This window comes from Marmota flaviventris, chromosome 4 (assembly GCF_047511675.1).
Source record: "Marmota flaviventris isolate mMarFla1 chromosome 4, mMarFla1.hap1, whole genome shotgun sequence".
Taxonomy (NCBI): Eukaryota; Metazoa; Chordata; class Mammalia; order Rodentia; family Sciuridae; genus Marmota; species Marmota flaviventris.
The window spans coordinates 5,743,153-5,769,384 of record NC_092501.1 but is presented as its reverse complement, the minus strand read 5'-3'; the positions used below and the strand labels follow the sequence as shown (position 1 = coordinate 5,769,384).

The 26,232-nt window shown below is 51.1% G+C and overlaps 1 protein-coding gene and 1 non-coding gene across 3 annotated transcripts in view; one reads left to right on the top strand and one right to left on the bottom strand.

Annotated features, from left to right (window-relative positions):
* Positions 1-26,232, bottom strand: part of C4H10orf90 (chromosome 4 C10orf90 homolog) — a 183,930-nt gene that overhangs the window by 113,672 nt on the left and 44,026 nt on the right. The window lies entirely within an intron of this gene.
* Positions 16,347-16,450, top strand: LOC114088711 (U6 spliceosomal RNA). The gene has a single exon (XR_003582034.2). It is a non-coding gene; the product is annotated as a U6 spliceosomal RNA (small nuclear RNA).

The following is a 26,232-nucleotide window of genomic DNA, read 5'->3' as shown; positions in this document are numbered from 1 at the left end:
GGGGCACTAAGACCAGCTTTTCCTCTGCGCCTCCTTGGCAAAAACAAGTATGCATGTGCCTGCACTGTGTGTGCTGTGTGCCAGTAAGTGTGTGTGCAACATGTGTGCAGTGTGTGTACGTATGCATGTACATACCTGTGCCTGTTTGTGCAAGTGTGGGGAGTGTATATATGTGTGAGTGTGCGGGTGCATGTTTTCTGGACAGATTTCTGTCTTCCCTTCCCTCAGTGCGTTTCTCCCTCTGCCTCCAACAGGTGGCTAGTGACACTGTCAGTTTTCTCCTGTGTTCCTGGCCCTGTTTTTCCAGCAGTTGTGATTGACATTCACAGTTGTTACATGAGGCATTAATTTACCTTCACAAGGGAGAACTGCAGGTGTCCAACAGAGAATATGCACACAACTTGTCTGAGCAACAACCTCTTAGAGTAGTTGCTGTGCAGAGTGGAGACCCTGGGAACATGCATGGTTCCCTGCTGTTTGCTGAGCCAGGGCCTCAGCTATCCCGGATCTCTCATAACTCTGCCTCACATGGCCCCTTTGCAAAACAGGACTAACAGGAACATTCATGCTGGGCCTTTTGTTCTGAAGAACTCAAGGGAGTTGCAAGAAAAAGCCACATTAGAGGGGAAATGGCAGCTCCGGAGTTGAACTAGCAAGCGGGAGCCAGGGGACAAGGGATGGTCTGGCCCTGGGGCCATTCTCCTGGGTTGGGATAGCCAGGAGAGGGCTGTAGAGAGCTTCCTGCTGGCGTGGTCCCCATGCCAGCAGCTACGGCCATCAGCTTCTGGCCCCCCATCCCTGACAGCTGGGGGCGCTCTGTGCGGCTCCACCATCAGGTGGGTGTCTTCCCCTGCTTAGGGGCAGCCCTCTACCTTCCACCTTTCCACAGCTGCTACGCAGGGCTAAGGTGAACCGTCGCCCACATTGACCAGGGCTAAACGTAGAAGCTACTCAGGCATCGTATGCGGCCATGTAAATCATGCAGAACATTGTCTTCTGATTTTTAAATCCTACACTCTCAGTGTAGAATCTCAAAGCAGAAACCAATTGTATTTCCCAGCATGCATTCTGCTGGAAGCAGCCATTGGACTCAGATGCATCCACCAGACATACTCCTGCAGACTGTGATTCAGGAGGAGCCCCAGGAGACCCGGGGCCACCCTACTGCTGTGCAGAGCAGCAGCCCAGGCTCTGAAGGGCAGTGTGATTCTGGAGTCAGCAGCTGTGGTGGAGCAGGGACACTGTCCTGCCAGGACGGAGCAGGAGGATGCAGCAGCCTGCGGGAACGGCGTCCCCCTGGCAGCCCCAGCAGCTCCTCAGCCAGGGCCTCTCATGGTAGCCCGGGAACTCCTTCCTGGAGTCAGTCCACACCTGCTCCTGGGCCTGCACAGATGCCCTTGACAAACCCCCCGAACCTGCAGCAGGGGACTTCATGCTCTGCAGCTAAGCCCCTTGGCCTTTCCTGCACAGCCTGCTGATGTGTGCAAAAGGGTTTAAAGTCTAGGACTTCAGGAACCAGAAGAACAGGGCTGTCTTCCCTGCTCCTCCTCCTCGATCACTGCACATGTTTGATGCCCAGTGTGCAGCCGCCTCCTTCCTCCACTCCCTAAGCGATCCCTTCTGGTTTCCTTTAGGCCCTTCCACAGTCCTCATGGAACCTGTGTGCCCTTGTTAAGCCTCCCTGGCCGGTAGGTGAGCAGGGAGCACAGCTGTCCACATCTGCACCTGCTGAGGACCCAGCTCTAACCGTGGAGGTGTCTGTGTGATCTTGGAGAACAGAAGGAGGGAGCTGGCATTTCCAGATTCCCTTGGGTTGCTGAGGGAGGTGGGGCTCCGGTAGATAGATAACCATCAACTGAAAGAGGAGAGTGCATCTCTCCATTCGGGTCTCTACCTCCTTCTTCCCATTAGGTCTCTTTATGATTATATTTACTTCCTGTTTTCTAATCATGAAAATGACACAATCCAGAGGTACAAGCAGTAGCCCATGTCACCTCCAAGCCATCGCAGGCTCAGCCAAAGCCTCACACTGAAAGGTGTATTGGACTATTCACACCTTGAAAATATGTACCACCACTCAGGAGGAGGACGTGGCATCACAAAATCACAGACCCCGTAGGGTTTCTCAGCCTCTGTGATGCTGTTGGAATTTGGGGCTGGGTTTTTCCTAGCTGGGAGGGGCGCCCTGTGCACACAGCATCCCTGTCCTCCATACACCTGTGTGACAATCAAAGATGTCTCCAGACATTGTCACATGGCCCCGGGGGACAAAACCACCTGCAGTTACAAAGCGAACCATGACTCAGAGGCAGAAGTACAAACCATTCTGCTGAAACAAATGCAGGAAGCACTTCTGTGAGCGCCCACGCCAACGCCGTAGCTCAAGAAAACGCGAGAGTGGGCCACTAAATCTCAGGGTAATTTTCTTTTATCTCTGAATGTTTCCAAGAAGGAAAGTGATTACAAATTCTAATATAAAGAACTCAATAGTCTCTCATCCTCAAAAGTCACCTCTCTCTACTTGGGATTTCATATTGAAAACAGATCCTAGGCTGCTAAAAGATCCCTCATCCAACTTAATATTTCAGGTTTAAAAGCTCTGACTTGATATTCTTGAATTTCATTCTGTTTCATATTTATGAGGGTGAACGTTATCAGCTCTCTTCTTCCAATAATCATTTCCTGGCTGCTGCTCAGACTTTAGATGGTGAGGGGCTGTTTTCTCAGTTGGAAGGAGAGGTGCCTGGTCCATGCCTGGCACAGTGGGGCTGCCCGCCCAAGCTGGCTCTGGCCCCAGCTTGCCATAGCTGGTCAGGGTTTCTGTGCTGCCTGTCAGCTCTGCCAGGGCTCAGAGACCACCAGGTCACGTTTTCAGCACCAAACAGGCTCTTTGAAATGAGAAGTAAAACTGGACAATATTCAGAGCCCTCCCGTGGAGGGAAGAGAAGTCCAACAATAAGGGCCACCGACACGCTGATCTGCCGAGTTGCCCAGCACCCCACCCCCCGAACAGCTCCCCCTGGAAGTGGGCTCTGGGAGTGTGAGCAGAGCCATATGCAGGTTGAGGGTGCATTTCATGGCCTGTGGGAGACCCCAGATGAAGCCAGCCTGCAGCTTCCAGCTCAGGGAGGCAACCTCCTGGAGAGGTCACCCCACATTCTGCCCCTCGCCTGGGTGTTGGACAGCACGAGGGACCCATGCTGCCTCCTCCCGGAACACAGCCCACTGGAGAGTGGCTGATGCTTCTGGAACCCAGAGGTCGGGGGGTGAGGAATATCATTGCTTTTCAGAATCTCAGATTTTTATTTAATTTTAGAAGTTTACCTTACTACTTTTCACTGATTTGTTACAATTCTCATGGCTGCCTATCTCAATCCCCAAGTAACACCATATAGCATGTGTGTGTGTGTGTCCCTTGGGTGCGTCTAATAAGCTTTCCCTCCCCCTCCCACACATGCACCCACAAGGAACCCCCACAGGTTGGTGAATACCGTCTGTGGACCATGCAGAGACCCTGCAGGGCAGACACGCTGGGGGAGGTGCCTCTCTCTGCACTGTGGGTAGCATGGAGGGGCTCCTGCTGGAGACAGGATCTCAGGCTGGGGATCCAGCTGTCAGGGCAGAGATGGAGGCAGGGATTACTGTGACTCTCTATTCCTTAAAGGCAGGATTTGGGTCTTGGAAAAAAACTGGGAAGGCAAAGGACTGAGAGGCAGTGTGTATGGGACAGGTGCAAAAAACTTGGACCAAAGCCAGGAATGTAGGGACTGGAGAGCAGATTGGAGAGCCCACCGGGGTGAGAGCAGAGGGCATTCAGGGCCAGGTCAAGGCACTGAAGCCTGAAGCTGTGAGTTGCTGGTTCTGCAGGTGGGCTCTGCAGCCATAGCACCTGTGTCAGCAGCTTCACCAGGAACTAGACAGAAAGGCAGGTCTCAGGTGACTCCTCCCCTGTCCCCACCTGCAGCACCATGGTGATTCTGATGCTTGCTAAAGTTTCGGACTCGCCACTGTAAGCAAGAAGGAATCCTGAAGATTACTGAGCAGAGAAGCAACTTCACTGGCATAAGAATCAAGGCTGCTTAACCTCTTCCAGGTGCACACAATGTGAATGGCTAACTCAAAGTTGACATTGTTTCATGTCCTAATTCCAGAACTTTGAAGCCTGTCAGTGTGTCTTTAAATATTCAGGCCGATGGCTTCAGGAACAGTTGTGCTGCTGTTATATTTATAATGTAGAGTCAGCCATCATAGATGGACACCCAGGTGTGATGGCAAGAGCCACAGGACACCTGTCTAGGCAGAAAGAGATGAGAGGACGCTGCCTTTCACCCAAACCTCAGCGTCCCTCACGCTGGTGCCACGGGAACTGCCAGGGGGTTGCAGAGCCGGGACAGAGGGGGCTTCAAGGCTGCCAGGAGAGGCCAGGCAAAACCTCAGAGTGCAACCGGAGCACGCGATGCCGCTGCCAGCCGGCCCAGAGTCATGCAGCTTCAGGTGAGCCTTTGTCACCTCGCTTTGTTCACCAAATAACCTGGTGAGAAGCCAGGTCCCCCATAGTCACCCAGCCACTTTAAAAAGACCATCTACATCCTTCTTGTTCTTGAAGGTCTCAGGTTTCATATGGTCACTCAGAATCGGCCTATAGGACGTTTTCTTAATTGAGTCCCTCAATCCCCGGAAGTTCAGAGAAAGGAGTCACATCTGGAGGGTCAGAGGCTTGCCAGACTTGCTAGGTACCTGGACAAAAGGGCAGCAGCAGCAGCAGGAGAGCAGTATCTGGTTTTAATGAGAAGAATCTTAAATTTCAAAGAAGCCATGACTGCTTCTCTGTGGCTTCCCGCTTCTCCCTGTCCCCATACCTTGGGTTCCAACCCTGGGGACCAAGGTTCAACCTGAACAGGTTCTCAGAGATCTACACTGGTCTCTGCTCCGTCCAGAAAGGAGGCAACTGGGTCGTGGGTGTCCGAACGCTGGAGCCCGTCCAAGGGTGGCGCGATGGCTCCGAGTGCGTGGACACTGTGGCAAAGCTGGGAAGCCCGCCCGCCAGGAGCTCTCGGACCAGCAGTGACAGAATCCAATCTAGGGTTTTCGATGGTGTCACAGGCCAGCACTGTCACGGTAGTGACACCTCAGGGGCTTTAGGTTTCCTGGCCATTTCTATATTTTACTACCTACCTACCGTTTTTTGTTTTTGTTTTTGTTTTTTTTTTAAGAGAAAGAGAGAGAGGAGAGAGAGAATTTTAATATTTATTTTTTTTTTAGTTTTCGGCGGACACAACATCTTTGTCTGTATGTGGTGCTGAGGATTGAACCTGGGCCGCGTGCATGCCAGGTGAGCATGCTACCCTTGAGCCACATCCCCAGCGCCCCGACCTACCATTTTAAAGCATGATGGGACCTGGGCATTTAAAGACCTCTGACTTGGCCACCTCCCCTGCATCCTCTGCAATGCCACAGAGGAGGTGGCTTCAACAGTAGGCACGTACTTCTCTCGATTCTGGAGACTGGAAGCCTAAGGTCAGGGTGCCAGCATGGCTGGGTGTGGTGAGGGCACCTCCTGTCTCTCAGACGTGTCCCCAGATGGCAGAGAGATAGAGGGCCCCGCCCACGTGTGCTCTTCTAACCTAATCACCACCCAGAGGCCCCTTCCTCAGTGCCATCGCCCTGGGGCCTCTCCACATATGAGGTTGCAGGGACGCGCCTCGGCTTACCATGCTGCCCTGCTGCAGCCCCAGGACGTGAGCTGCAGCTGCTCAGCTGATACAGTCTGACGGTTTGGAGATAATTCAGCAATTTTGATATTAACTTTGTGTTTTCTCTCTGGTGAAATGATTTGTAGGCTCTGACTATGTCACAGATGGGTGAAGAGTGGGCAGTTAGTTAAACTCTGAGCCTGGAGGGCTCCCTATTAAGCCCTGTTGAACTACAGCCACAACAAGCCTTGCACACTCAACAGGACCCCACCCAGCCTGTGCTCACCCTGAATCCACACTCCTGGGCCGCCCGCAGGTGCCAAGAGGACACCAGGGGCTTTGTGGGTGGGAAGAGGGGGATGTGTGCTCGCTGCCAGACAGCCACCTGTGGCCACAGGGAAGGGCCCTTCTGGAGTATGGGGACCGTGGTGCTTTCATCAGAGGTGTGTTACCTTAGATCTGTTTGTCCCCTACACTATGTGCTCTCTGCTGCCCGTGGTCTGGGCGTTGTGTTTCCAACTCTGCATTCTGAGATGCTGTCCTGTCTGCTCCCCAGGTGAAGCACGCAGGGAAGAGTCGGCTGGAATGTGCAGGGAGGGAGGAAGGGCTGCAGGGCCTCGCCATGAACCACGGAGCAGAGGTCAAGTGGGCAGCAGAGAGTGAGCCACCGGGGAGACAGCTCGTGGGGCCCCCGGAGCCAGAACAACCCACAGCTCCCCAAAAGAGCAGGTGAACATTACCCAAGGATGGGTAGATCTCTAGTGCCAAAGGGAAAAGTCCCTCCAGCCACATCCCTAAGTGACAAGAGCCAGCTGCCGCACAACCTGGTTAGAGCTTGCTTCCTGGAGAAGCAAAATGCAGCCTAAACAGAGACAGACAATGTGTGTAAAGGTGCAGAAAAGCGCTAACAGGAAACGCGTGACCATGTTAGCTGTGATCACCTGGGGACAAGCACAGATGGGGAAGATGGCGCCTGAGGGGTGGGTGTCCTCCTGATGGCTTCGGCTCGCTTACTGCCATCAGCAGGCACGTCAGGACACCTCACCTATGCTGGACCCACTCTAGACGCTGCATACGGGCCAAGAAGCAGAGCCTCTGGCTTGGACAGGAGGAGAGAGTGAAGACATAGTAAGCAAGTCCAGGTAAGGACCACGCTGTGGACGAAACTGAGGAGAGAACAGCAGGTGGAGCTGGAGAGGACCTCAGCAGGAGGAGCCAGGGCAGATTCAGAGAAAAGAGTGCTCTCAGGGGTCTGCCGGAGCAAAGGTCCTGAGGCAGGGAGGCAGCTGCCTTTGAGACTGATAGGGTCAGAGAGTGACGGACTGAGAGGAAGCTGGATGTTTCCTTAGTCAAATGGGAATCCCTGGGGAGGTTAAGGTGGAGGAGAGACGTGACCGGTCATGAGGAGAAAGATGACACTGTCTCTTGCTGAGGAAAAGGCCACCACGTGCAGAGGACTCCAGTGGTCTGCGGAGGGTGGCGTGCTGTGGCAAGGGCAGAGGCATAGAAATGGCCTAAAGAGCTGGTTTTCAGGACCTGGTTTTGAAGGAAGATCTGACAGGACTTCCAGATGAACTCTGTGGCGTGTGGAAAAGAGAAGGATTGTTGTCCCCACTGGGCGAAGTCCACTGGTGGAGTCTACTGGTGGAGGGCGGTTTGTTGTTGGGACTGACTGGAGCGAGGTGGGTGGAGTGTGGATGAGCCACGTTGGAGAGGGTGAGACGGAAGCCGTGAGCCAGGGGCTACTTCACACTCGGGGGCAAGAGGTGTTGGAGAAGTGGGCAGGTAAGTGGATGGGGCTCACCAACACTCGGCACCTGCAAGGAGGAGCCATCACGGAAGACAGAGAAGGAAAAGGAATAGCAGGTGACGGAGCGGCCTGGGGGACTGGAGCAGAGGGAGGCTGGGGAGGAAGAAATCTGCAGACTGAGAGGTGGTCACAGGACCACGCAGCTGCCCTCCCTCGTGACCTTGGCCAATTCAGTCTCAGTGGTGGGAAGGACACAAGCCCGGATCAGAACAGACTGAGAATAGACCATGTCCTATGTGTGCACTTTAAAAAGCTTTCCACCAAAGTTCAAAATTTGTGAAAGAACAAAGCAATGTGCAGGAAACAGGAAAAAATGTCTGCTCTCTAACAGCCACAGGAGGATTCCCAGAGCTCTCTGGCCTTGCCCTAGAGCTGGGGATTCAGCCCTTACTGTGTGTCCACCTGCACTTAGGTTATCAGTTAGGTTGCAAGAATGAAGAGCCTTTGGAAGCCCAAGAAGATCATTAGACTGTCAGGCCACGTCTCAGAAAGCGGGGGGTGGGGGGTGGAGGGGATGTCCCAGTTGATACCCATAAAGCTGACCTCTGCTCCTCATCGATTGATAGATTGGGCTCTCCCATGGAGACTCAAAATGTGCTTGCATTGCCTTTGGACAACTGCCACCCTCCTGACAAACCCACCTTTGATCTCCCCTGCAAGTGATAGCATCAGAAAAAGAAAATCTAAACTCTTCAGCTTTACACGGTGCCCACTTTCAATACTTTAAGTGCCGGAGAGGCGAGGACCACAGGGAGGGACTCTGTGGAATCCCTGGCCACTGTCCACCAGAAGCAGCACAGGGTGAATGGGGTGCAGGGAGGGGACTCACTGGCAGAGCAGATCTGATCTGGACTCAGCTGGAAACTGGAACCTTCCCCGGGCCCCATCTCCCATCCCCTACTGTAGGGATTGGATAGATTCTAAGGTAATTAAGTATGAAACCCATTGCTCAAATGAAGCTGTATGCACAGAACCCAGGAAGGCACAAATAAAAGCAGAGGGTGTTGGTTGGAGAGGGGCTCTGGAACACCTCCGTGCTAGTGAGGCGTGTGTACCACGTGTGCAAGGGTCCATCCTGATGCTCGGGGGTCTCTATCAGTCAGAAAAAATGAACCTCAACTCTTACCTCACGCCAAATGCAAATATTGATTTGAAATGGATCATAAACTTAAAATTGCAACTATAAACCTTAAATAATAAGGTAGGAGAAAATCTCCCTACCTTGGGGGATGAAAGTTATCTTTGTCAGAATGCCAAAAACATTAAGAAAAAAAAACGAATTGGACTTCATCAAAATGAATATTTCTGCTCCTTGAAAGAAACCATTAAGAAATCGAATGAAACATTTGCATTACATATATCTGGCAAAAAAAAAAAAAATTGCACCATATTATAGAAAGAACTCTGATGACTCATTAAGAAGACAGATTAATTTTAAGAAATGAGTTAAATATTTAAACGCGTCACAAAGAAAGATACGGTAATTACAAATAAGCACGTGAAAAGATGTTCAATATCTTATTCATCAAGGAAATGCACATAAAACCTCAATAAGAGCTCATTAATTACCTACTAAAATGACCCAGACTGAAAACACAGACAATGTGAAGTGCTGACGAGAGCGTGGAGGAGAAATCCAAGCTTTCTTATGTCCTCACTGGGGAAGTAAATAAGAGTTCACTTTGGAGAGCATATTGGCAATTTCTTATAAGGTCAAACATGTTTACCACACCACCCAGCAAATCTACCCCAGCACCCTGTCACCCCAACCTCACCACAAAAGAAAACACACGTCCACAGGAAGAGTGGAGTGGGAATGTTCATGACTGTGTCAGTACAGTAACGGACCGTCCATTTGATGGAATATTCCTCTAATGTCCCAGGCAGAGGAACAGGCTGCTCATGTAACCCACAGAGTGCTTGGGGACTTGTGTGGCTGGGCCAGAGTGGAGAGGTGTGTGGAGGCTGGAGAGGAGGCCAGCCCTGGCGACACACAGCCCTGTGGACCCGGCTAATAGTCCCGCCTTGTTCTTAGGGCAGCAAAAGGGCAGCGGCTGGCTAACTGGATCATATTTGCATATTTAAAAAAACAGCTGACTGCTGGGCAAAGAGAAAACAAGAAAAGCGAGAGTGGAGGGTGGGGAGGGGCTGGGGAGGGAAGTGTGGGCCAGGGAGGGCTTTAGAGTGTGTCAAGGAACTCGATGACCGGTGGCCTTGGGGACGCCGTCCTATCTGTCCCTATGAATTTTCATGTTCTTAGCGGCTGCTCTTCATTCTGGGCTCTGTCACCCAGCACAGGAGCACTTCGTTAGGCTTCTGATGGGAATCTACCCCTGTCACCCGAGTCACGGCTCCACATGTTGAATGAGATGAGGTGACGAGGTACAGGGAGCTGCCTCCCCACACTGACTAGGAGCAGTGCTCCCAACTCCATGGACAGCGACCCACAGCCCATGTGGCTGCACTCCTCCTTCCAGGGATAGTGAGAGAGCTGGTCAGGTGCCCCGTGGGCACACCGATGGGCGTTCCCCAAACTGCTGCTCTGTCAGCACATGGGGAAGGAAGAGCAGACCTGCTGGCCCCTGGAGAGCTCCGGGGACTAGCTGGGGTCTGCGTCCCTCATCACCGGCCAGTGGCAGAGCCGGCCCATGCACAGGACACAAGCACCACTCGCCCCTGGCCACCTGGGGCTAGAAGGCAACCCCCAGCAGAGCCGGCCTTCTGCCCCCCGGGCAGCGGGCTCCAAATCCAGGCGTGTGAGTCCATCCTGTGCGCTTTTCTTGGAAGAGGGGGAGAAACAGCGAGCCCCTCCTGACACCTTTCTTCTGTTTTTATTTTCTAGGTGTCCAGTCATCTGACCACACGGGAATTCATATCTTTAATCACCAAAAGAACAGAAAGTGGATGCTGGGAGGAAAACGCGCCCTGTCCTCCAGCCAGGCGGCCCAGCGCAGTGTGATTTAAGCACCCATCAGGGCGGTGCCCACCCCCACCTGAGCTCTCCTGGGTTCTCACAGTCCTGCCTCCTCCTGTAGCAGACCTGTCACTGTGCCCCTCTTTCAGCACCGGGTCACTTGCAGCTGATGTGTGAGCTGGTCCTTGGGAGGGAAGCCGTCACCAACTCAAGGGTGTGCCTATTCTCGGTGGCATTTCTAAGGTGGTTTTAAGCAGGCTGTCGAAACTGAGTGAAATGAGGGCGCTTGCTGGGACATGTTCCCGTCTCTGGCATAGGATGGGTGAGACCTGGGGGAGCAAGCCTCTTGGTTTTTCTTTCCTCTTTCCCTCCCTCCTTTCCTCTCTTCCTTTCTCTCTTTTGCTTCCTTCCCTCTCTCCATCTCCTCCCTCCCCACCGCCTCTCTCTTCCACACACACAGGAAGGATCTGCTGGTCCAGGAGGTCACCTGTCAGCTGGCTCCCCTCCCGGCACACCTTCCTGTGAGTATCCGGGCTGCAAACCCCTCACTGCCATAACCTAGAAACCTGAACGCATTCTGCTGGGGACACAGCCTCCGCTTCAGCCTGCCTGGCGTTTCCCCAGTCCTGGCTCCTTCTGGAAAGGTCTCCCCTGTGCGGGAAGCAGAGCCCCCGTGTGCTGGAGGTAAGAATGCTGGAGTTCCACTGTTGAAAGACAAACTTGGCAACCTCCCAGAGAGCTTCACGGATGGAAGGGCAGACCCCAGGAGAGACGGGGGCAGCGGCTGGGCAGGGCTGGGGCACTCTGTTCAGAGACCGAGGGACGCCGTTCCCATGTGCCTGCCCCAAGTCTGGTCGGTTTTGAAGTGCTTCACCCACAGCCCCACACACAATTAGGTGTATTAGACAAATTGGTAACAGGGGATTTGGACACTAATCCCTGACAATTGTTAATATTAATTAAAGTGCTTCCTCCTCTCATTACGCAGCAAACACTATTTCACTAAGGGAAGGGAAGAGAGTTTGGTGGGTGGCGTTTGGTTTTTGGTCTCCTGCAGGAAGGCACTCACTGGGTTGGTAGGAGACCACCTTTGACCCTGTGAAGCCAGAAGGAGGCGAGCAAGCCCTGCCCTTCCCTCCACTTCGTCAGTCGCTGTCCTTCCTAGCACACTGTAAGTTCTAAGATGTAGATATCTTTCTCTCAAGAATTTTATTGTAGGCCACTGCAGTTAAATGACTTAGGCAGAGAGGGTTCAGTAAGGTGGACAGGCTCCTGTGTATGCGTGTGCGTGCGTGTGTGCAGGTGGTGCTTGGCCAAGAGGTCTCCAGGTGGCCCATGGGCTGGGGCAGCAGCTGAGCCCCGCTGCCCAGGCTGCGCAGGTCTGGCTGCCGGGAGAGGCTACGGAAAGCCTCCAGGGCAAGGGTGCCATGTGCTCTCTTGGCCAGTCAGATGGCAACGTCCCTGCACCTGCCGTGTGCAGAAGCCTTGCTGTGTGCAGAGAGGAGGGTCTCAGGGACAAACACAGGCTGCGAGAAGGTCAGGGTAACCCACGGCTGAGCAAGGGAAGCCAACCACGAGCGACACAGAGGAGCGGCCCCAGCCCCGCCCCAGGAGCCAGGGCTCTTTCAAACTGCACTGAAGATACCATGCCCTCTCCGCTCAGATGGAAACTTCTGATTGCACTACAGACCAAGACGGAATGTGTGTGTGCACATGCGTGTGTGTGCCCTCAGGCATCTGTCTGGGCATGTGTGTGCAAGTGTATGTGTATGCAAGTATATTCCACAGAATGATAAGACAGAAGAGAGGGCCTGAGACTGTGTGTGTGTGTGTGTGTGTGTGTGTGTGTGTGATGGAGCTGGGAGGCAGAGAGACAGAGGCTGCGTTTCCCCGGACATGTGTGTATATGTGTGTGAGTTTCCTCAGGATTGTGTGTGTATACATGCCTGCACCCTCGCATGTGTGTGTGTTTGCATGCCCATGCAGGCATGAGTGTGTATGTGGTGGGTGTTTCCCCAGGTGCGCATGTGTGGGGTCTCCTCAGGCACAGGTTTGAGTGAGGGCAGCTTTACTTTGATTGAGGGACACCAGGGACAGGACTGTGTTGTCTTGGTCTTAATCTTTCCCAGAGCGTCTTATGTGATGCTTCACCTCAAACAACCACTTTTCCAGCCGCTGGTTGTTTTTGGTACTTAAGCACCGATTATCGCGCTCGACTTACCTGGCTTAAATTACTTTACTTGAATAAGGTGACTTCTCTGGTGACACCCCAAAATTCAGGTATCAGATGAGGTCTCTTGCTCAAAGGTTGCCCCCACGCTCACTCTCTAGCCTGGACCCCAAAGAACCCCAAGTCGCCTTCCTGGAATGATGGATCAAGGCTGAGACCCAGGATGCTGAGGTCACGTGGCCTGTCACCGTGGGTGTGGCATTCCTTGTGCTTGCTGGTGTGCTAGGGAACAAACCAGCAAAGGAGGCTCTGCCCTGACCACTGGCTCATCTACTGCTGACTCAACTCCAAATGCTGCCCAGGGCATGGAGGTTGACCACTGCCAGGCCAGAGCCTCACTAGGAAAGGGCGGGGACGTTCAAGCAGCCACTCTCCACCTGCTGTGGGAGGGTCCTCTTGAAACCAGCACCTCCCAAGGGGGCCCGGGATCCAGCTCCAGGAAGAGGGTTCCTCAACCCTCTGCTCATTCCTCAGTGCGAGCCCTTCTGAACAATCCCGTCTCCAAACAGAGACGTGGTGTGATCTGAACACCTCTTCCTGGGCTGTGAGCTACAGTTGGGGTGCTGGGTGCCACCAGGAAATTCTTCCCTTAACCAGGGGAAGCCGTCCCAACAGAGCCACTGTGAGTCTAGGGACAGGGTTCTAGTCACTGATGCTGGCAATGGGGGGGGGGTGCTATTGCTCTGAGCATCCAAGGAAACCTTACCTCACTCCCACAGGGAGAGGGGAGATTCACTGAGACCCCAAGATCACCCAGCTGGGAAGGGGCTCAGCCTGGATCTCAACAGCTAAGCAGTCCTCTGGGAACACCTCAGGGCCCAGAGCACCAGCCCTTAGATGAGAGCCGTGCGTGCCCAGGGACACTCAGAGCAGGGTCTGCTTTCCTCGCCTGCACAGAGCCCACATCAACAAAAGTGTTTGAAATGCCATCTGGAAGTGCATACATCTCCTGGTAGAGGCAACTGAACTTAACAGCAAGATGGGCCTTCTGAGTGGCAGTGTGTCACAGCTAGCTTGCGGGGTCTTGGTTGTCCTTAGTTCCACAAAGAGAAATAATGAGGCAGGGGGGTGGGTCTCTGCCTTGATGAAGAATAGTGGTATCTATTCACCCTGTTGCTGAAATATATCCCTAGAGGGTAGTTTTCAAATACCAGAAAAACACATGGGTGATGGGAATATGGGTGATGCAGTTCCACAGAATGACAAGACAGAAGAGAGGGCCTGAGAGTGAGTGTGTGTGTGTGTGTGTGTGTGTGTGTGTGAGATGGAGCTGGGAGGCAGAGAGACAGAGATGGGAGGAGAGGGCAGTTGGGGAGGGCTCCATCCTGGAGGTGAGAACTAGAAGCCACCCAGGTAGTCCGATGTCATAGGTGAATAGTAAGCTGGTGAGCTGCTCAAGTCCCCCAGGCCTCAGTTTCCTGGGAAAGGGGCTAACGGTTGCCCTTGGCTCCCAGACCAGCGGGGAGACAGAGTGTGTCCGAACACACAGCGCTGAAAACAGCCCAACTCCCTGTCACTCTTAGATGTATCAACCCTTTGTGTCTAGGGAAGGGGTCTTACATAACTTCCAGGCCTAACAGCCCTCCCAGGGGTGTTGCTGAACCAGCAGGAAAGTTAGGATTTGGGGGATGTGGTGCAGGTGACGAAGGAGCGGCTATCAAAGACAACTTGACTTTGGAGAATGATGCAGGGCAGGGAAGACACCTGAGCTCACCCAGAGTGCGTGGGCACAGAGCCAGAGAGGTGCGGGCTGGACCCCCTGGAGAAGGGACGCTGCTGCTGCAGGACCCAGGCACAGCTCTCTCCATGCTCAGCTCCTTCAGGCTCCTCCAGAAGCACAGATTTGGAGAAATCATGTGGCCATGAATCCTCTGGTGGCCACCTGAGCCTGACCTTCCGCCCAACTGGCCCTTGGAACTTCTGCGTCTCCAGAGCATCACCTGAGAGCCCTCTCCTGAGCCACGTTCCAGACAAGGAAGGGAGGGAGCCAGGGAGGGAGGAAGGGCCCCCCACCCGGTAATTCCTCCTGTGTTTTTATCTGAATAGTTTGCCTATCTTGGCTCCTCAATTTCTTTCTCAGACTTGATCTTTAGTTGAAGGGAAAAAAATACGATCCCATATGAATGTGTTTTTCCAAAAGATAGAGTGGAAATTGCTCAAGCTCCTGCACACTAGAAGATGACCCAGGGACCCAGAATCGCACACGTGGGCACTGGGTCTTCCCCGCCCCAGACCACCACCAAATTGGAGGGGAATTTTTCCCCTAGGAAGTCACAGACATTGGTTTTTACCACTTCTCTCAACATCCTAAGGGTCAGACAAGCTGAAGCTCTGCTAATAGGCGCAGATCTTACTGGGGTAACAATTTACCAATACTTTCCTACGAGCTACACCAAGCTTGAATGTCTATAGCCACATGGATCTGTTTTAATAAGAGCTGACAGTTTAATCAGGTGAGATACGGCCCGTGTTCACGATAGAGCACTTTTCCACTAATGGGATTTGGGCCCCGAGCCCCTGCATGGAATGTAGGCATTTCACTCCCCCTGCACTTTCGAATGGGTGCCACACGAGGAAGTCTCAGGGAACAGCTGTAACTAGCTGCAGAAGATAACTACCACAACACAGATCACTCACACCCAGAACTCAATCCTCACTAAGAATGTTCCAATTCAGACAAACACGTCCTCTGTGTCTTCAGTCACACAAGTCACCTAACGGTCACTTCTAGCCCTGTGAGGAGAGAAACAAAACTTCACTCTGAAAACGGCTTCTTAGATTCTAAGGAGAGCCAGAGTTGGACCAAAAGTCATGAATATGAGTGATTTCCACCCTCCAAGGAGCACACGCTTCAGGGTGACAAGCCGAAGACCACGTGAAGCTGGTCCCAGTGCTAGCTCAGGGCCCTCAGCTGAGAGGCACCAATCTGGGCCTGGGGGGAGCTGCAGACCAAAACCCTGCAGGCTGTAGAGTGAGTTCCCCGGGACTGGTGGAGAGGAACTGTCCGTGTAGAGCCCTGAGGAGGAGGAGCCTATATAAGTAGACCAGGGAAGACATGAAGAAGAGGGGGAAAGATGGGTGAATCCCCCCACCTTCAGCCCTGGAGAAGGTGCTGACCATCCCATGAAGCCAAGGAGAAGGGTGCGCTCTGAGGTGTCCTGCTGGGGCCTGCAGGGCACCTGTGCTGAGAGAGAGAGGTGCTGAGCCGTCCCCAGCAGGGCTGGCACCTGGCACCACCGCCTCTGGCACCCCAGACTGGAGGCTCAACAAGAGCCTTGGATTTGAAAATCGGCACCCCAGAGTGGAGAAGCAACCAGAGGTCTGGGAAAGGCAGCTCCTCACCGATCAAGAGGCCAGAGAGAGGGTCCAGAGGAAGACCTGAAGGTAACCAACAGGAATTGGATTTGAGCACTCAGAAAGACCAAAATGTGATCTTAAAATTCAGAAATCCCACCCATAAATTGAAGGAGAGGGAGACCCAAATTGGTAACCTTGAAATTAAGTGGACGAAGAGCTCATCCGCCACGCAGTTCAGAGACCACGCAGCTGATGTCCCAGCATTTTGTGTCCTGGGGACTCAGGCGTGCTCAAGAGTTCAGCCACAGTGTGTGAGCGATTTCCTACCCAGCAGAATAACTGTTGTGACTGCAAGTGTGATCGTGCCCTTTGAGGTGTGAAACATTAAGAAGATGAGTGACAGAGCTCGCTTTGGCAGCACATAGACTAGAATTGGAATGACACAGAGAACATTAGCCAGGCCCCTGCATGAGGATGACACACCTTCGTGAAGTTTCCATATTTTTACTTTCCTGCTAAGTGAAGTAAGCCAACCCCCAAAACCAAAGGCCGAATGTTCTCTCTGATGGGTGGATGCTAACCCACAGTGAGGGGAGTGGGGAAAATAGAAGTTCACTGGATTAGACCAAGAGGAAGGAGGGGAAGGGACGGGGGTGGGAATGGGACAGACAGCAGAATGGATCGGACACACTATCCTGTGTTCACATGTGAATCCAGGACCCGTGTAGCCCACATTTCCTACAACCACAGAATGGGAAGTCACACTCCATGTGTGTACAAGTGTCAATACACATTCTACTATCATGTATAACTAAAAAGAGCAAACAAAAACTTTTTTCAAAGATGAATAATGTCACCCATGTAGATTACAATTTGTATAATAAATCATTTTGATGTTGCAACCCGGTGGGAGAAAACAGTTGTGGCCCACTGCCATGGCACGACGGTCAGCGCTGGTCCTCGGGAGTGACAGCCTCCTCCGGCTCTGGAGCACAGCCCTGAAGCTCTCTGAACTTCCCGAGAGGTGTCTCGCCTTCCATCCCGGCTCCCTCCTGCCTGGGCCAACCTCCTCAGCACCCCCTGGGTTTGTTCTCCTACAAATCTTCTCACTCTTTACATGGCCAGGCTGCAAATGTTCCAGTCTTTCTGTTCTGCGTCTCTTAATTATAAATCCCAAGCTTGAGTCATTCCGCTCCTTTTGTATCTTACTGTGTACAGTCTGAAGCAGTCGCACAGCTCCTCAGGGTTTTCCTTAGAAACTCTTTCCACCAGACATCCTAGTCCATCACTCTTGAAATCTACCTTCCACAGTGCAGGGCCCAGGACGTGGTTTGTTGGGTTCTTGGCAATTGTATAATAAGAATGGCCTTCACTCCCATGTCCCATGCCTTGTTCCTCATTTCTGTTTAAACCTCATTGGAATGCCCTGTCCGCTCCATATTTCCAAAATTCTGATCACAACCACTGAAGGGATTGCTGAAGTATCAGACTTTCAGAATCACCTTTAGTTCTCCATTCAGGTCAATCTAGGCTTTTCCTAGCTGTCCCTTCAAATTTGTCCACCTCTAGCCATTACCCAATTGTAAAGACACTTCCACATGGTCAGGTATCTGTTGGAGCAACCTCATTTCCCTGTATCGTATTTCTGTCTTAGTCTGTTTTGTGTTGCTGTGACAGAATACCACTGACTGGGCAATTCATAAAGAAAAGAAATTTGCTTCTTGCAGTTTTGGAGGTCAGGAAGTTCAACATCAAGGTGCAGGCCTCTAGCAAGGGCTTTCCCACTGCATCAGCCCATGGTGGAGAGGGAAGGGCAATAAGCAGGACAGAGCAAGGCAGCGGGGGGACCCACTCCCACCACAGTGACACCTGTCCACTCCCGAGGGCCCTCCCAACTGCTGCTGGAGATCAAGTATCCAACACATAAACTCTGGGGGACACATTTCAGCTGTGGCGCCCTTGACCCTTAAGGACTCCACAGGATGAACATTATCAAGGTGTGCTCTGCCCCACCCAGCTGACATCTGCACTGATAGATAAGGTGATGGCGGGTAAGGCCTGACCCTTTACCAGGACTCCAGGCAGTGGCACCCCAGTCTCTAGTGGTCATTGTGCTCTTTACCACCACACACTCAGCATAAAACAAAAGAAAAACTGCCAACTTCACTCAACAGTATTCCTGATGATGCAAGAAAAATTGTTAGATTTTATTCCACAGCTACCCTTGAGTCCCCGCCATCTCACTCCCGGGTGACGAAACGGAAAGTTCACGCAGGTCGCAGCACACTGACTTCTTTGATGAAAAAGTCTTGTGGAATGGCTCTCTGATGAGCTACAGCCCTAACTAGCTCCCATTTTCATGGACTGTCACTCCGCTGTGGGAGAACAGGGGCAGACAGACCCCGGGCATCAGACCTGGGTGTCTGGCCGACATGTTTCCCAAAACAAATAAAAGTGAGCCTGACATTAAAGAAAACGTCTGATACTCTTAGTTGTCAGTGATCCAATTTGAACTTTCAAGTAAAATTAGAATTTTGAAACTTCATGTACACTTTCTGGAGCCTGACAGCTTCTCAGAAATTAGGGACTTTTCTGATGAGTTCGGAAAGATTCATGAATTTTTGTTTTTGTTGTAAAATATAAAGTGTCAACATTTTGGAAATCTTCGTAACTCAGGAAATCAATATTTCCCAAATCACCAATGCAGGGCCTTACCAAATCACACATGGATAAAAGATTCATTCATAGTGTCAGATCTACCAATGGGTTTTAAGGTAACAAATTAAGAGAGTGTCACTAATGTGGCTTCACATTTGATATTACAGCTAACATTTAAGAAGATACCGCTTGTCACTTTATGCCAAGTGAAATAAGCCAATCTCCAAAAGACCAGTACTGTACAATTCCACTTACGCAAGGTCCTTAGAGTGGTCAGCACTGTGGAGATAGGAGGAGAGTGGTGGTCGCCTGGGCTGGGTGGGAGAGGAAGGGCTCCGTGCTTCGTGGAGACAGTTTCAGTCATACGAGGAGAAAGCACTGGATGGATGGGGAGGGGTTGCCTAGCACCCTAACAGGGGTTACAAAGGCCCATTTCATGTGAACTGCTTTTTACCACCAAAAAAATTAGAAAAAGAAAACACCCCTTATCGAATTTTGGTGTAGTATGAAATAAGAATATCCAAAATTTCCTGAAAAGACAGTCGCACTATCCTTCCTCTTCCAACTACATATGTGTGCGCTGATTTTCTTCATATAATTCAACCCAGGAAACCACTGCTACAGAGTGCAGGAAGAGGCAGATACGAGAACTCAGTTATTTCTGTGATCCAGACATTAAAGAGGTGTGTAGAATTGTCACACAGTGCCAGACGTCTCATGATGTTTGAACAAAAATATTATTATTTTTGATAAAAAGCCTTTTTTCAACTTACATAAAATTTTAACCTGCTTATGATTAATAGCAATAAGTTCACTGCTTTATTTTAAGTGAGCCAATAAATTAATACCCTCATTTTTCTTCATTTAACTCCTACTTCAGATAAATGGATAGATACTGACCACATGAACTCAAACTGGAGTCCCCAGTGACTTTAAAGAGGACACAGAACTCCGGGTGACAAACCTAGAGAACATTGGCTTAAAAATTGCTGTCTGCAACTCAGGGATGTGTGACCTTGGGCAAGAGTTTTAGTCCTTTCTTCCATTTCAAAATGGGGGTGACAATGACACAGGTCACCTTAGTCCTTTAGTGCAGCACCTGGTTGACAGTGTGCCATGGGGGAGAGTGGGGGCGGGGCCAGGAGTATCTCCCAGGGCCTGGTGTAGGGTGGTGACCAGGGCCCCCTGCGAGGGCAGCATGTGAGTGGAGATCAGAGGGACAGGGTCACAGCAGACACCAGCCATGACAGCCCAGGGATGTGGCTCAGCAGGAGCAAAGGCCCCCACCTGGGCTGAGATGAGGCAGGAGCGTTGTGACGGACGTGAGCTGAGCCCCATTCCATGGATCACATCAGGATCTGCCCACACTTGGCCGGAGCAGCCCTGCCAGGACCACTGACCTCACGTTGACCTCCACCTGTCCAGGCAGTGTCACCCTGGGTCTCCTCCTCAGGCCCTCAAGACCTCCAGCGTCGGGCTGAGAAGAGTCCCCTTCGTCACGTTGAGCATTCTGCCTCTGTTTTCTGTGTGGCCACCACTCCAGATCCACCCCACCTCTGCCCATCAGTGCCCGGCCCTGGCAGGTTGACCTATAGGGGCCATATGTCCATGGGCTCCCCTGCCCCTGGCTTCCCATTGTGTTCACCTGGGGAGGGGACCCTGGGTCAGGTTCAGGAGGGAGGGAATCAGGTATCTGTTCCCGTGCTCCTCTGCTGGCCTCTGGGCTGGCCGAGTCCAGGTGCCAGGGGGGCTATCCCTCTGTTCCTCCTTGCCTCCCGCCCTCTAGGCTCTGAAACCTGGCCTTCTGTGCCCACCTTTGACAGGAGCCTGGGGGCTGGGGATCATCCCCCCAACAGCTTCTAAACGGCCCCATTTTAAACATAAAGTTACGCAGAGTGCGTTCTGTCCCCTGCCAGACCTCAGCCATGGGAAGGCCTCAGGGAGGGCCGGCGCCTCCTTTGTCCCCCAGGGAGGAGGAGAGGCCCAGAACACAGGGGGCACTCATTAAATGTTCACTGGATGAAAAAAATGGAACATGGATTCTCATTGCAGTTCTCTCCACATATTAAATCAGAAGCTTCAAAACACTTTAGGATGGGAATTAATTGCCTCCCCTAGTCATTATTTAATCCATAGCTGTAATCAGACCTCCCCTCACCCAGAGGCACACGCAGGACAAGGCAGCAGTGGGGCAGCGCAGAGGAGGCCCACGTGGGAACTCAGCCACAGTCCCCAGATCAGGTCCTGCACCTGGAGGAGCAGGGGGACTTCTCTGGATTCTGTTTTCCTTTCCTTGTTTTCACTTGTCTTTTATTTCTACTGAGGCTATTTTTAAGTATAGCAACTTGAATTAGATGTAATTTACATATAATTCACCCATTTAAAGTGCATAAATCAATGGTTTTTAGTGTTTTCAGTTATTCGACCATTGCCACTATCTGGATGTAGAATATATTCATAACTCCAAAAAGAAGCTTCCTACATCAGCAGGCATTTCCCAATTCCCACTTCCCCCACCCTAGGCAGCACTAAGCTCTTTTCTGGCTCTATGGATTCCCCTACTCAGGACATTTTATAGAAATGGAATCATAAATGTGGAGTCCACTGCCTCCGGCTTCTTTTGCTTTAACGTAATGTTCTTGAGATTCATCCGTGTAGTGGCAGAGGTCAGGACTCCATTCCTTTTTATTGCCAGATAATATTCTATTGTATGAATAGAACTCATTTTATTGATCCATTTATCAGTTGATAGATGTCTGATTCATTCCCACTTCTTGGCTCTTATGAATAATGCCGCTGCGAACATTTGTGTACAAGTTTTATGTGGACATATGTTTTCATTTCTCTTGGGTAGAACTGCCGGGTCACATGGTAACTCCAGGTTTATCCTTTTGAGGAACTGCCAGATGATTTCCCAAAGCAGCTGCCCTATTTACATTCCCACTAGCATTGCCTGAGGATTCGCATTTCCTCGCCCTGCCAGCTCCTGTTGTTATGTGTCTTTTCACTAAGGCTCTCTGCTCATCCTTACACATTCCTAAGGCAGGGTTTCTACTAGACGAGCTTCCATCCACTCTCTGAACTCCCCACTCTAGGGGCCACATGGTGAAGGGAATCTTCTAGAACTCTTTCCCTAACACCTGACCATTTCTGGAGTTCTCTCTGGGTTCTAAGGACCCAGAGTAGTAGTGGTCCCAAGTAGCACATGTGGAACTCAGACAAATTCTACACACAAATCCTGCATGCTCTAGAGCTGTCCTGTCCAATGTAGTCACCACCGGGCATATGTGATTAGAAAAGCTGAATTAATTAAAAGGAGACTAAATTAAGCATTCAGTTGCTCAGTCACACCAGACACATTTCAAGTGCTCCATAGTCACACGTGGCTCTTAGCTTCCACACTGGATGAACAGAAGATGAAACACACTTCTGTCATCGTAGAAGTTTCCACTGGACAACACGGAAAGGACCATAAAGGCACATCATCCGTCTGTGAGCGACACTCATCAGAATGGCTTTGTCTCTAGACCCCTCCACTTGGGTCCCCCATCTCTCCCCCCCCCCTCACACACACACCCATTTTGCCAGTCATCCAGAGGAGCTCAGAATTCTTGGGGATGCTGGATGAAACGGAGACAGTAGAGTTTGTTTGTTTTATTCTTAAAGCAGAAATGCAGAAAATCAGACCTCTGCATTCCCAACAGCACTGTCTGAGGACTCTAGACTTCTCAGGGGACTACAGTGTTTTCTAACAGTTCAACAGCATTTAAGCTACTCCTTTCACTCTTCAGAGTCCAACCACCCAAACCTCAAGGTCTGGAATAAGACACGGTAAACACCTAACATGACCTGTTCTGGGGAGGACTGCCAACACTCATGCATTTCTAAAAAGAGAATGTGCTGCATATGTGCTATTAATAATTAGCAGTCAATTAACACTTTTTTTGCTTCCAGCATGTTGGAAATGTTAACTGAGTCATTTATAGGAGAAAAACTTGCTCTAACAGCAGTAATGGTGTGTTACATACTAAAGCAGAGCCGGCCTTGAGTTCTGGGGGTGGTACCCAGTGAGGCATGCCAAGCGCTGGACTCCACACACCCTTGATCCTTATTATTCAGAAAGCACACTCACTTATACCTTGAACAGAAGGCAAACACCTTCCCATTAGCATCTAAGATATTATGGGCACTAATCTATAAAATTATGATTCTACACTCCTGCCACAAGTTAAATGATATCCAAAGACCAAAGCTACAGATGACCATTTTACTCCACTGACACAAATGTTTTCAATTACAAACTCAAATCTGAAAAACTGTATGAAGCAACTTAAAAGTCAGATTCTACACAGAGATTTTTTTTTCCCCATTTAGATTACTATACACAAATGAGCTCTGGCCAGGGCTGGTTTTAAAAAAGCAACCAGCAACTTCTTCAAAACAGGATAGATCAAATTCACAAGGAACCACCTTTCCCCCCTCCAGAGGAAGCTGGGAGACCAAGGGTTCTGTGGACACTGGTGTCACTCCTCCTCGTCCTTCAAGATCCATTTTCTATTCTTCATGAATACAGAGGGCCACCTGTTCCCACCACCCTTCTCCTCTCCCTGGGTTGCAGGTAGGACGTCAGGAAAAGGCAGTGCAGTAGCACAGCAGGTTCCAGGGAAGGTGTGAAATGTGAAGGGACAGAGTGAGACCACAGCGATGACTACACGGAGCACCCGGGACACCCCTGGTCCAAGTCAAGGGCTTATCATCCCTGCCTTACCGACAAAGCCACAGAGATTGAAAAACTCACCCAAGGCCACCAGGGTAGGACAGGAATGAAAGCTCTGTGACATCATGTCTTTGCTCCATGGACTCAGAGACAGGCATACGAAAGCCCATGGAAGTGTGTGTCTCTTCCTGCTGAATCTGGAAGCTAAGCGAAGTCAGGTTACCTCTGCCCTCCCCGGCTGTGGGCTGAGGTTGTCACGCAGGTAGAGATGGGGAGCCAGGCATCCCGCTGAAGAGACCAGCCAACCCATGCTGAGGGTGCTCCTCAGCGAGGCCAAATCCCCCCATGGCCTCCTGCCCTTGGCTCGGGCTTTCAACACCAGAGAAGGTTCATGAAACCGGAGGGGTGACAGTGAATGGAAAGGACATCACTAGGGGACCTCAGTGCCATCCTTCTAATAGGTGTGACAGAACTAGAAGGAACAGCAGCATCAGCATCACACTGTGACAGCATCCGAGAGTATCTGTGGAACACAGCAGGAGCAACACCCCTTCCTCTCTGCCAGCTCCTGGGCTCAGCCGAGTGTCAGCTGGCACTCGGACAGTGTCAGGCAACACGTGCTCATTCCTCATGCCTGTGCATTACGGGATGCTTCTTCGGCTCTGGCTGGGTTGACTGAGGCTAGATGGTCAAGAGTGGCCTCCCTGAAATGTCTTGTCCGCAGCTGGGATGCTGGGCTTCTCCGCATGTGCTCAGCTGAGACCCTCCAGAAGGCCAGCCTGGGCTTAGTGGCACAGAGGTTCTCAGAAAAGGCCAACTCAGAGGGGCTTCTCACACTTCTGCTTACTTCTTATTTGCTAATGTCCCTCTGGCCAAAGCAAGTCACATGGTCCAGCACAGGGGCAGGTGGGAGGAACTGCCTAGGGGTATAGCTACAAGGCATCAACCAGCTGCTGTTTCTATAACAATCCATCCTTGGTTTGTGCGGTCGTGGGACCATAAATCAGAAAAGTCCCTCTCTTCTGTTGAATGTTGTATGAAGAAGACTGCGATAGTGCTATAATCCCAATTATTATACTTATTAGTAATATTTCATAACATGACATCAGAAAACTTCATCTTGATAAAAGATGCCTTTGGAGCAAGGCTGTAAAAATATAAACTCTAAATAAAATGACCTGATTCAGCTCATACTTTTAATTTCCATATATTTTACTGGCTAATTTCAAATCCCTATGTTTTAATACCCTTAAGTTTCCTTCAGTTATTCAGCAAATGTCTTTTTCTAGCACCTGAGATATATAAGACATTGTAGAGACCAAAGATGGAGTAAGAGATGTGATTTCTGTCCTTCTAGAGAGACAAAATCTGTATTTAGAACACTACAAAACTTGCCCTGAACAGAAAGAAAGGTACACGGAAGGTGAGAGAGAGAGAGAGAGAGAGAGAGAAATCCAATGGCTCCAGGTCAGGCTCTGCACACCTACAAGGATACCCCATGGTTAAAGTGTCATGAAATCCCTACGCACTTTCCACCCAGTTATAATGTGGCCATGTGCCAGGGCCTTCCCTACAGGCTGCCACCATCTCTATTGGCGTCCAAGATCTTGGCATCAGCGATAGGAGCCTTCTGAGGTCCTGCACTGTTAATCAGGAAGTGTGTCTGGGATGGCCAGATGTGAGGCTGATTGACATCTCTGCACACAAACGAGCACTGTGTCTGCTGGACCACTGGCCAATAACATGCCCGGTGCCCCTGGCCGCTGGTGTTGTGGTCGACAGGTTCCTGCTCCTTCTCTCTGTGTGGACTTGTCTTCTGAGAGTTTTCTCTAACCTAGGGGTGGGACAAACTACTTCTGCAAGTAGGCATCCAGATGTGTTAGCCTCACACATAAACCAGGGACTTTTGCACTTATTAATCAAGCCTTTGTCTCCACCTGGGCTTCCTTCCTTTCCTGCAGGGCCCGCTTCCAACACACAGCAGGTGAGCCATGTCCAGCAGCCCCAGGGGAGTGGTCTTTGGGACTCACCTAAGGAATCTGATGAATGTAGGGGTAGTAGGTAGGGGAGAAGTGTGCCAGTTAGTCCTCAAATATGATTCCACCCACCCCCTGAATCCGCCAGAGATCCCTGTCGTGGCTGGTGTGTGTCCATGTAAGAGGTGGAGGCTGAGCTGGGCCGTGGAAGAGTTTAAGAGAAGAAAGGCCTAGGCAAAGGCACTAAGGACAGCCATGCACAAATCACCCAGAGCCCCCAGCACCCTCCTGGCCAGCAGCATGGTGACGCTTTGTCCACTAACTTGACTCTGAGGTCAGAAGTAAGGCTTTTGGGTATGTGAGCCTCGTCTTCCTGGTCTTTACAATCCATCTCCTTAATTGATAGCTAGTCACAGTTTAAGCCAAGCTTGTGGCCATTTATGCTACTGGAAGAGCAAAACCTTTTGATCCTTGCCCTTTATTAGTCGGATCCTAACTGAATCTGAGGCAGAAAGAAAAATAGCAGCAAATCTCCTCTCCTGGACCCAGTGACCTTCAGTGTCCTTGCAAAGTAGAGCCTGCAACACTGACAGGGAACCTACCTTCTTGCTTCCTGCACCTCCCCTGTTCTACTCGCTGGTTTAATCTAACACGGATGACAACATCCACGGGGCACAAAAATCCCTGGACTGTATTTCTACTAAATCTATCAGAAAACCAAACCGACTCAATTTCTACCTTTAGAAACTTCCTCCAGATTCTCATAACCCAAAGAGACATGAAATAAAAAACACACCGTGCCCAGTTAAAAACTGCCAATTTCTCTCCATGTGCTGGGCCAATTTTCTTTGACCTGATCTCCTCTTTAGCTTCCCCAAACCACTCTAGCTACCAACCCCCAACCCCCCCAACTGAGAAAATTTCAAGGGTTTGGTCT